Genomic DNA, 11630 nt, shown 5'->3' on the forward strand with positions numbered 1-11630 from the left:
CTACTCCCGTAAAGATTTACACCCTCGGAAACCCTATACAGGGTCGCTATGGGTCGGAACCGACTCGATGGCACATAACAACAACAACAACACATTTCAAATAAAATCCATGTTTGCACTTGGTTAATTCTATAAAGAGAAGTTTCTAACAGGAAGCTGGTGAGCTCATTTTCCAGTTCAGAAAATAATTTTTAAACCATTAACTCCTAGTTATGTAGGTTGTTGTTGTTATTAAATGCCTTCGAGTCGATTCCGACACATAGAGACCCCGTACAGGGTTTCCGAGGAGAAGCTGGTGAGCTTGAACAGCTGACCTTGTAGTTCAAATGGATTTACAGTCTGGTGATTTAACCCACAGTGCCACAGTGTAAATTAATTTTTAGATACACTACAAATGCCACAGATACTATAGCATGTTTCCTTTGACAACTTTTGCTGTTTGAGTTGTTCTTCAAATTTCATCAGCTCAAATAGACGATGTTCTTCTTGGAGAGTTTCCTAAAGCAGTCCTATACCAACAGATATTTTCACTAACTCTCTAAAATGCATGACATTTCTTCAGGGCTTTCTCATTTCAATGGGTGAAATTTGGGAGGTGAAAATATTAATGTCTTGCCACCTCTATCAAACTATATATTTCTGTTAATTTTTATGCACATTTGTAAACTTCTGTACAAAATAGGTCCTTGTTGGTCATAGAATTTGTAAAATTTGCAGAGACATAAATATATTACTATTTGCTAATATGGCAAAAATGTAAATTTGAGGAGGCAGACTTTGTGGGGAAATCATGTAATGAGAAGTCAGTAGCCCTGTATTCTTTTTGTGGCTGGATAGTGGTGATGGTTAAATCATGGCATTAATGAGATAAAGGAAACAAATCTTATATTCATGTGGGATAATTGGCATAATCTCTTTTCAGTAATCAAGCTGCAGCCATAATTCTAATCAGTCAAATGGCAAAAATCTAATTTTGTTACAAGGAAGAACAGGTCAGTGTGACTGGTTCAGTTGAAGACCAGTCCCACATTTATTGCCAAAGGCAAACTCTTCTGACAAGGCCATCTTCTTGTGTAAAACTCAGGGTAAATAGGAATAAAAATTATTAACATTTGCATAAAACCTTCCAGTGGGCTAAGCATATTAACATATGGTATAGTACTGGATCTTCACAACAGTCCTATGAAGGAACGGTTATCACCTTCATTTTAGAGCTATAGAAGTGTTTTCTACACTTTTTTTTTTTTTTTCACGCTATGGTAAGTCTGAAGTACTACAAAACAATAAGTGAAAATGACACACTTTAAAGTAATAACAGGATTTAAGAAGCATTTGGTTGAAAGTTTTTAGTTAGGAATAAAACTTCATTTTTGACAGAATTTAATAAAGAAATAAGGCAAATGCTTTGTTGGCTCAAACCACACTAAGAGCGTTACCTTTAAATCATCACAAAACTAAGACTGATAAAGTGAGCTTTCTATCCAGGTTCTCTAGGCAATTTTATTACCGCTTTCTTTAAATGAACATATAAAGACTTCCAATTAGATAGAACTTAAAAAAGTCTTCTCATTCTAATGCAACAGCTCCATGGAATAGATGTCATTTGCTCTATTTTTTATAAGTATGGACACAACTCAGAGATTATATGACTTGTCTTTTTTTTTTTTTTCTTTTTGGACACATAAGCATTTTTGAGTTGCACAATTAAAGATTCATAAATAATGAAACCATTCCTCAGTCAGCATTAAATTGTACATTATCAAATAAGGCCTTGGAAACCTGGTGTGTCACTGTATAATAAAGCACTGGACCACAATGTTGGTTTGAACTGCAGGTCTGTGGTTCAAACCCACCAGCTACTACTCAGAAACCTTATGCTGTGTCACTATAAGTCAGAACCAACTCAACAGCACTAAAGAGCAACAAATAAACCTTTCCTGTTTATTGTTTAGTTCCATTTTTAGTTACTCATAGTTTCATACAGCTACTTTAAATTGTAAGTACCCTAAAAACAGAAGGTATTAAAAAATGTTAACCCTATTCTTGCCTACCCTTCTGTTTGTGAGAACACCATAATTCTACCTTTTCATATATTCTAAGTAATAAATATATATCTTCTTTTCCTCAATGTCCAAAAGTGTGAGCATTTTCTCTTTTATGCCAAAATAAAAGAAAAATGAGTAACACAGCTATATTGGGAAACTGACTATATTAACAGTTGTATAGTTTTTTTGGCTTCATTTTTGCTTTATTAATTAGTGGAATATTTAACTGAGTTTAACATTTTTTCAGTCCTTTAATGTCCCCCTTTGAAAAAAAAAAAAAAAAAAAGTTGTATTCTTGCATAGCACTACTCCTGGCAGCAACTCTGAGGTGTCATAGGAACAAAATACAGATTATGAGAATGCTAAAATACACTAGTTATCTCTTATCTGTATATTTCACTAGCTTTTCTTTCACAATGGGTAAAAGTGCAAAACAAAACAGTTGTTTTCAGAGGAAAAATGCAGCAAAGTTGTAGCAACAAACAGCACATTTACCCATAATTTTAAGATACAATTAAGTGGAAAATTCATTAGTTTTGTTTCACATAAAATGCTACTTGTTCAGAAGAAGTTCATTGCATTCTACTCTAATTAAACTTGCAATGAGCAACAGTGTGTACTGAAAAAAATTGAACTGCAGTTATCACTGTTAATATGAAAACTAAATCTTCAGAAGATTTCACATAAAAATTAATATAACTGCTAATTATTTAACACTTTATGGGAATGGAAAAAGTCCTCCAAATTTCCATGTTGGCAATAATCAACAAAACGCAATTTTAATCTTCTCCCTTTTCTATTGAGGCAATGTATAAGGGGACTTCATAAATTCTGTGGAAAATGGAAATTAAAGATAATAGAATTGTTTCACAAAGTTCTTAAGACCTCTCATATTTGGTGGAAATAGAAAAAGAAAGAACATCCTTAATATTTAGTAAGTCATTTTAACCATCAAATTTTATTTTATAGGACACCTAAAACTACCTACTTGAAGACTCTCTTCACACATTATTCATTGTTGGGATTAAATACACTCACTACCACCAGGTCTGTAGCTGTAGGTTAATGCAGCAGACCCAAAAGTTTGTTTGAATGGCAAGGTCAGTGGTTCAAACTCATGAACCACTCTTTGGAAACACTATACATGGTTGCTATGAGTCAAACTAATTCAATAGCAATACATTCTCTTGATTAGAAAAATAACCTAGTTTATACTGGAGTTGAGCATTCTTCATAGGCCAGTAAAATCAGCACAAGGGATATATAAATAAGAGGGGGAAAATATTAAAAAAATAATAATAATGTAAACTGTTTTGCTGCAACTGAGCTGAAGAAAAATACATATGCACTGTTTCACTCAAAAGTACACGACATGATAAATGAGGCTGAGAAGCAGTAGGATCATCAGCAGCAGCATCTTCTCTCCATTTTCTACCTTGCCTCTTCTTGCTTTTCCTATGCAACCTCCTTCTTCTCCCCATATCCTATCTGCACTTCTTTTCCTGCGTAGGAGGGCATTCCCATCCCCCCCCCCCAAGTAGGCAATAGACAGTAGGCACGACAACAGATGCATAGGTGTAGCCAGTGTCTGCTCCCAGACACACAGAAAGAAGGCTGTAGAGAGCAATAGCACAAAACACCAGACAAAGCAGGTACAGGGGATGGTTACAGAACTCTGAACTACAAATAAAGTGATATTTATAAGTATCAAAGACATACTGTTAGCAGAATTTGTACCAGAAGTAAGAAAATAGGCATTTTCAGAGTGGTGGCTGCAGGCAGATGTCCAGCCTAGCTATCTTGAGGAGGGGGCAGTTACCTTGAGAAGGGCACAGCCATCTTGAGAAGGATGCAGTTAATTGAGAAGGGCACAGCCATCTAGAGAAGGTCACAGTGAATATGGCCACAGGACAGAAATCCTATTGTAGAGACCTGATTGATCTTCAGAGATAAAGTGTGAATACTTTTTCATCTGTTCATTTCCCTTTCTCTGTCTGTGCACCACCATTCTGGTAACTAGAGGGAGTTCTTGAGCAACTGGACACCCCTCCCAGTCACAGAGGATTGCATTATGCATGCACACGGATCTACTCAGCTGTGAACTATCTCTCACTAGGAGAAAAACCTAAACTATTGTGCTACAGATTTTTTAATTTGATTTTCTACAATTATGTAATGTCCAATCTGATTTGTCTTTTTTGGAGGGAGGGCTTGTTGTTGCTATTTTAGTTTTTGGTTCCCTTTTACCTGCAGAGGGCTCTTTCTCTCCCTACATTACCCAAGAAGAGACAGCAATTACAGTCATGTTGTTGTTGTTGTTATTATGTGCCGTGGAGTCAGTTCCGACTCATAGTGACCCTGTACAGGGTTTCCGAGACTGTAAATCTTTACGGGAGCAGAAAGCATCATCTCCCTCCCACAGAACAGCTGGTAGTTTTGAACTGCTGACCTTACGGTTCGCAGCCCAATTTGTAACCACTACGCTACCAGAGCTCCTGTTACGGTCATATAATCAAGCTAAAATTACACCCTATAAATCTCACTAACCAGACAAGGACCAATACCAGCTGCTATACACCAGACAGACAGCCAACAACTGCTACTGTTACTCTAAGTAACAGTGATAAGAAAAGTGAAAAGGAAAGCCCATCTAATGATCACATCTAACTGGAGGCTATCAGAAAGCATAATAAAACATCAACATACATTCATCTAATTATTAAAATCACACCTAATTATTGAAGATGCCCAAGAAACAGCTGACCATATCAGCTCATGTAGAAAAACAAGATAAAGTAGCTGAGACAAATGAGCTGAAGATAGACCTAGACTTCCCATTGGAAGGAGTAAGTTAGTTTGGAAATGCCAGAGAAGCAATTCAGGAGAATGATATTGAAGTTTATCCAAATGCTCCACAGAGGCTTTGAGAAAAATAAACAACTCAGGAAAGTGCTACAAGAAGAATCAAATAAGATAGTCATAGCAATGAAAACAATTTGAAACCTGCAAAAAGAGGTCCAAATGATTAATAATAAAATATCAGAAGTGTATAATACACTGAAAGGAAAAGGAATTGGAAGACAAATATCTCAATACGGGTAAGATAGAAGAGCAAGCAGAAAAAAAAAGGATTAAAAAATCTGAAGTAAGTTTAAGATTGCTGTGAGACAACATGAAGAGGAATAACTTAAGAATTATTAGTATTCAAGAGCAGTAAGAATCACAGAAATTCACAGAAGAGATAGTTCAAGAGTTTCTGGAAGAAAATTTTCCTAACATACAGAAAAATGAAAAGATAAGCATTCAAGAAACTCAATGAACCTTAAGAAGGAGAGACCCCAAAAGAAAATCACCAAGATAGATCAAAATCAAGCTCTCCAAAACAAAAAAAATAAATAAATAAAAATAAAAAAGGAGAAAATCCTGAAAGCAATTAGGGAAAAGAGGAAACAAAATCAGATTAAGCTAAGATCTCTTGGCAGAAACCATGCAGGCAAAAAGGTAATGGACAGATATACAAAAACCCTGAGAGAAACAAAAAGAAACAAACAAACAAAAAACACCTGCCAATCAAGAATTGTCTACCCAGAAAAGCTATCAATCAAATATGATGGCATAATGAATACATTCCAAAATAAACAGAAGCTAAGAGATTTTGCCAAAGCCAACACAGCACTTCAAAACATTCTAAAGGGAGTTCTCTGGACTGAGAACCAACAAGAACAGACAACAACCAGAGATTGACATATGTAGCAGAACCATCCAGAACTCAATAGACAAATTGGAAGAGTATAGGCCAGAACAAAACTAAAAGAACAAGTTTGGGAATGTCAGTTTATGATCAAAACAATAATAATGTGAAAGAAGATAAAAACATAAAAACAGAGATCTAGGTGGTGAAGAAGGCAGGTAGATTGTTGGATAAAATAGACTGTGTTAAATGGATGAAAAAGTTAGTAGAATATGGGGTAATCTCAAAGAAAATTAATACTTCACAACATATGAAGAAAATGAAAATCCAAGAAGAACACGGAAACATTAAAATATACAGACAAGAAAAAACATAAAAACATGAACTCATCAAAGGAAAACATGCAGAACAAAGAAACCAGCAGCTCCACAAAACAAATAAATGAAAACATAATGACAGCAATTAATTCATACTTATAGATAATTATACTGAATGTCAATGGATTAAATGCTCCGGTGAAGAGCCAGAGAGTGGCAAAATGGATAAGAAAACAAGATTCTTCAATATGCTGTCTGCAAGAGACACACCTTACACACAAAGACAAAACAGACTAAAAGCTACAGGATGGAAAAAAATGTACTAACCTAATTGCAATCAAAATTTAGCAGGAGTGGTGATTTTAATCTTTGGGGAAAAAAAACTTTAAGGCAAAAACCAGCATAATAAATAAATATGGACATTTTCTCATGATTAAAGGGTCAATTGAACAAGATGACATAACCATAATACTTTTCTATGCTCCTAAAGAAACAGCAACAAAATATACAACACAAACTGTCATAGATTTGAAGAAAGTCACAGACAAACCTACAATAATAGTGGGAGATTTTAATACATCTCATTTTAAAAAGAACTGAACAACTAGAAAGAAAGAAACTCAACAGAGACCCAGAAGAACTAAACAACACAATCAGCCAAGTTGACATCATAAATGTATGCAGAGTATTTAATCCAACAGCAGCACGATACACATTCTTTTCTAGTGCATATGGAACATTCTCCAAAATAGACCAAGTGTTATGCTGCAAAAAAAAAAAAAAAGACTCCATAAATTTACAAACATCAAAATATTACAGAGTAATCCAACCACTCTGGAAAACAGTATGGCATTTCCTCGGAAAGTTGGAAATATAAATACCTTATGATTCAGCAATTCTTCTACTTGGTATATATCCACAAGGAATTCAACCAAGAACACGAGTAGATATAGGTATACCAATGTTTATCACAGCACTGTTTGAAATAATAAAAAGTTTGAGACAGCCTAAGTGCTCATCAATGGAAGAATGGATAAACAAACTTTGGTATATACTCACAATGGAATATTATGTTACCTTGAAGAATAACAAGGAAGCTGCAAGCCCCTGCATAATATGGATGAACCTTGCGGATATTGTTGTTGTTATGAAATGCTGTCGAGTCAATTCCGACCCATAGTGACCCGGTATAGGGTTTCCAAGGAGCAGCTAGTGAGCTTGAATCACTAACCTTGTAGTTCAAATGACTTTTCAGTCTGACGCATTAGCCCACAGCATCACACCAGGACTCCTGAGGATATTATGCTCAGTTAAATTAGTTTGTCACAAAAAGACAAATATTGCATAGACAGCTATTGTAAAAGCTTAAGAAAAGATTTCCATACTAAGAGGGAAAAATAAAGTTATTTGTTGGTTACCAGGGTTGGAAGGGAGAGGACGTTAGAGCACAAGGTAGGGTATAGAACTATCATAGTTTAAGTGTTGTGGAGGGCAATACATAGCAGTGGGAAGAACAAGGTAGATACAAGAACACAGGCAGGTTTGCATGGGCAGATGTGTATGCTCAACCTTGGAACAACAGGGCTCTATGATACAGGGATCAAGCCACAGTCTAAATGGGTTAAAGGGTGGAACTGATGTTAAGATGCTTGACTGTCTTATGAATTTTGGTTTCCCCTACATATTATTGTAAAACAGATACTTGAGTGAGATAGAAATGATATTGAGAAACATGATTATAGAAAACTTGTAAGCTTGTCTTAAGCCTACAAATGATTGGAATACCTAAAAAGGTTACTAGAGCTTGCCCAATCAAAGAGGCTTCCTGTGGAGCCTTTGTAGTGTATAAGACCTAAAATGGAATCTTATTCACCATTCAGAACCCTCTGAGGTGGCACATTCCCACTTGAAAGCGCAAGAAGACCAGCCTAGAGCAGCTAGATGAACAGAAGATACTTCTTGAAAGAAAGACTAGTAGGAAACATCCTAAATAAAAATGGCACTTTGATTGGCTACAACAGAAACAAGCAAGCTGCTTACCAGGGAGCAATCAAGGCAAGCATTCAAGTCCCTTCAGAATAAATCCCTTCCAAGACTGAAACTCAAAAGGATTATACATGCAGGCATGTAACTTTGCTGGTTACTGGTAAATGGAAATTGAGGAAAAGCAGCAATGAAAATATGGGTTGATTTCAACCACATGACATAGACTCCCCTCAACCTGTAGATGAGAAAGATTAGAGGAAGGGCTGGTTGATCTGAGGTATGAAGAGACTTGGGGACTCCTGGGCCAATGGACAAAGATATAGCTATAGAGGGCTAAAGCTGAAAGTGAAGCATCCAGCTGATATGAAATGAGGGGAGATGCAAAAATACCCAAACTTTCAGATAATTCCCATTTGGCCCAGCTCCAATGGCTGGATGATCAGAATTCGACTAGAAGAAGATTAAAAAAAAAAAAAAAGATAAAGCAAACAAGTGTAAATTACTTCAGTTTTATGAACTTGACCTATGCTTATGGGAGTAGTACCTCAAAGTACCTACTGAGAAGGAAGGAGTCCTCACAAGGATCATTCCCATCCCTTGTCTATGCAGAGTTCACAGGGATGGTCAACTTAGACATTAGCTACAAAAATGTTGGAGGAGGGATATAAAGGCACAAAGATACTGGCTTAAAAGTTGTCAAGACAGATTTTTGTTTCAGAGTGTTCAGGGGAAGGTAGAATCCCCCCTTAATAGTTTTCATCATGACTAGACTGGTGAATGAGATGGGGATACAATTCTTATGATTCAATACTAATTGTTGTTGTTGTTGTTGTTAGCTGTCATAGAGGTATTAACTCACAACAATCCTACGCACAATGGAACAAAACACTGACTGATCCTGGGCCAACATCACAATTATTGCCACACTTGAGGCCATTGATTCTGCCATATTGGCAATCCATCTTGCTGGTGGTCTTCCTCTTTTCCTCTGACCATCCACCTTACCAAATATGATACCCTTCTCCAGTGACCGGTCCTTCCTGACAATATGTCCAAAGTATGAGAGATGAAGTGCCTTCCTGTCCTCTAAGAATCATTCTGGCTGCACTTCATCTAACACAGATATGTTTGTTCTTTTGGCAAACTATAGCACTTTCATATTCTCCTCCAACACCATAACTCAAAACCATCAATGGTCTTCCTTATTCACTGTACAGCTTATGAATGAATATGAGGTTATATAAAATACCATGGCTTGGGTCAGGCACACCTTAGTCCTCAGGCTGACATCTTTACTCCCCAGCACTTTAAAAAGATCTTGTGCAGTAGATTTCCCTAATGCAATATAACATTTAATTTCTTGACTGCTGCTTCCAAGAGTGTTGATAGTTGATCCAAGAAGAATGAAGTCCTTGACAACTTCAGTCTTTTCTCCATTGGTAAGAATGTTGTTTATTGGTCCAGTGGTAAGGATTTTTGTTTTCTTAACATTGAGATGCAATCCATACCAAAGGCTGTGCTCTTTGATCTTCATCAGTAAATATTTTAAGTCCTCTTCACTTTCAGCAAGCAAGGTTGTATCATCTGCATATCACAGGTTGTGAATGAGTCTTCCTCCAATCCTGATGCCATATTTCTCTTCATATAACCCAGGTTCTTGGATTATTTGCTTAGCATACAGTTTGAATAAGTAGAGTGAAAGAATAAGAATATAACCTTGTCACACACCTTTCTTAATTTTAAACCATTCAGTGTTCCTGTGTTCTGTTCAAACAACTGTCTCTTGCTCCATGTACAGATTCCTCATGAGCACAACTAAGTATTCAGGAATACTCATGCTTTGTAATGTTGTCCATAGCTTGTCATGACCCACACAATTATCACGACTAATTGCTATTGTTACAACTGTAAAGGTAAAACTTTTCTAACATAAAGAGGGAAGTAGTCAATCTTACATGCAAGAAACAGAGAACACTAGGACCAAAAAGGGAGAAGAGCATGAGCGGAATGTAAGACCCTATCCAGAGAAGTAGTGATACCAGAAATGGTGGCAGTGATTATGACATGGAGAGTAAGAGCTGCTGAGTACTCTAAACTTGTGGGAACAAAAAGGCATTATAGGAAATCTTGCAGAATGTGTACTTTGGATGTGTAAATAATTATATATACCTGAGGGTTTTTGTGTACATCAAAAAAAAAAAAAAAAAAAAGAAAGAAAGAAAGAAAGAAAGAAAGAAAGAAAGAAAAGAAACAAGGGAATAGAAGCAAATATTGTTGAATGATGATGCATGGCCGGTATTGTAATCATTTTACTGAAATGATGAATGTAAAACTGATGTTCTCATATGTAAACTATCACTGAATTCCCAATAAAAAATTAAAAGATCCACCAAGGAAATGAACAGACCTAGAAATAAGCAACTTGCCATCCTGAGGGGAAGAGAATGTACCCAAGAGGGCTACTCAAGCCTCATTTGAAAAGGAAGTCAGACCTGGGACTTATTTAGTACAGCGTGGGTGGAGCGAGGATCAACGCTCTCAGGGGCAACTGCAGCTGCGCAGATCCCATTTCTGCCCTAGCCTCTGAGACGCTGCAGAACCATCTGTCATGGCGGCGGGACTGTTATTTTTGTGTGCTCTCCACCTTTCAGCATTAATACCGATGCAAGGGCTCCAGGTTGCCCATGTCCGCTGGGAATCCAGCGTCTCTAGAGCTGTAGTTGCGCCACCCACCATGGCAGGGAAGCGGCTGCTAGAACCTACCATACGCTGGCAGGAAGACCCAGATCCCGAGGACGAAAATCTATATGAGAAGAACCCAGACTCCCATGGTTTTGACAAGGATCCTGTTGTGGACGCCTGGAACATGCATGTTGTCTTCTTCTTTGGCTTCTCCATCGTCCTAGTCCTTGGCAGCACCTTTGTGGCTTATTTGCTTGACTACAGGATGCGAGAGTGGGCCCGCAGAGAAGCTGAGAGGCTTGTGAAGTACAGAGAGGCCAATGGCCTCCCCATCATGGAATCCAATTGCTTTGACCCCAGCAAGATCCAGCTACCAGAAGAAGACTGACATGTTGCTGAGTGGGACTCAGGAAGCAACAGCCTCCGCACTCCACCCATCCTCCTTTCTTCTCCTTAGAGTACCTAATTAAAGAGGCTGATAAATGGGAAAAAAAAAAAAAAAACTTAAAAGAAAAAGTACATTTTGCAGACTTCCAATTTAGGGGTGGGTGAAGCAGAGACAGATAGGAAAAACTCCCCTGCGAAAGTGTAGAAAAAGCAGAGAAAGAGTGTCTGCAGAAAAGCACTAGAATTTGGGATCTTGTATAATGCTCTGGGCACCATTTTCCTGTGCGTGACTCTGGAAACATCTGCTTGTGGAAGCAAAATACAGTGATTTCTGAATTGATCTGGAGGGCCAGGACTGAGGTTGGAGGGTGGGTGCACAGCAAAGTGGAGGCAGTGACCCAGCACTAGAAGCCATGGAGCTGCATGTCTGGAGGGAGGAGTATGACTGATTTTTCATCTTTCACTTTTTTTTTTTTTAATTAAATGTTTTTATTTTGCATTGAGTGAAAGTTTACAGGGCAC

At 37.4% G+C, this 11630-nt stretch overlaps 1 pseudogene; it reads left to right on the top strand.

Annotated features, from left to right (window-relative positions):
- Positions 1–10647: 10647 nt before the first annotated feature.
- LOC102840953 lies at positions 10648–11109 on the top strand (annotated as a pseudogene).
- Positions 11110–11630: the final 521 nt, after the last annotated feature.

Source organism: Chrysochloris asiatica, unplaced genomic scaffold (assembly GCF_000296735.1).
Source record: "Chrysochloris asiatica unplaced genomic scaffold, ChrAsi1.0 scaffold00464, whole genome shotgun sequence".
NCBI lineage: Eukaryota > Metazoa > Chordata > Mammalia > Afrosoricida > Chrysochloridae > Chrysochloris > Chrysochloris asiatica.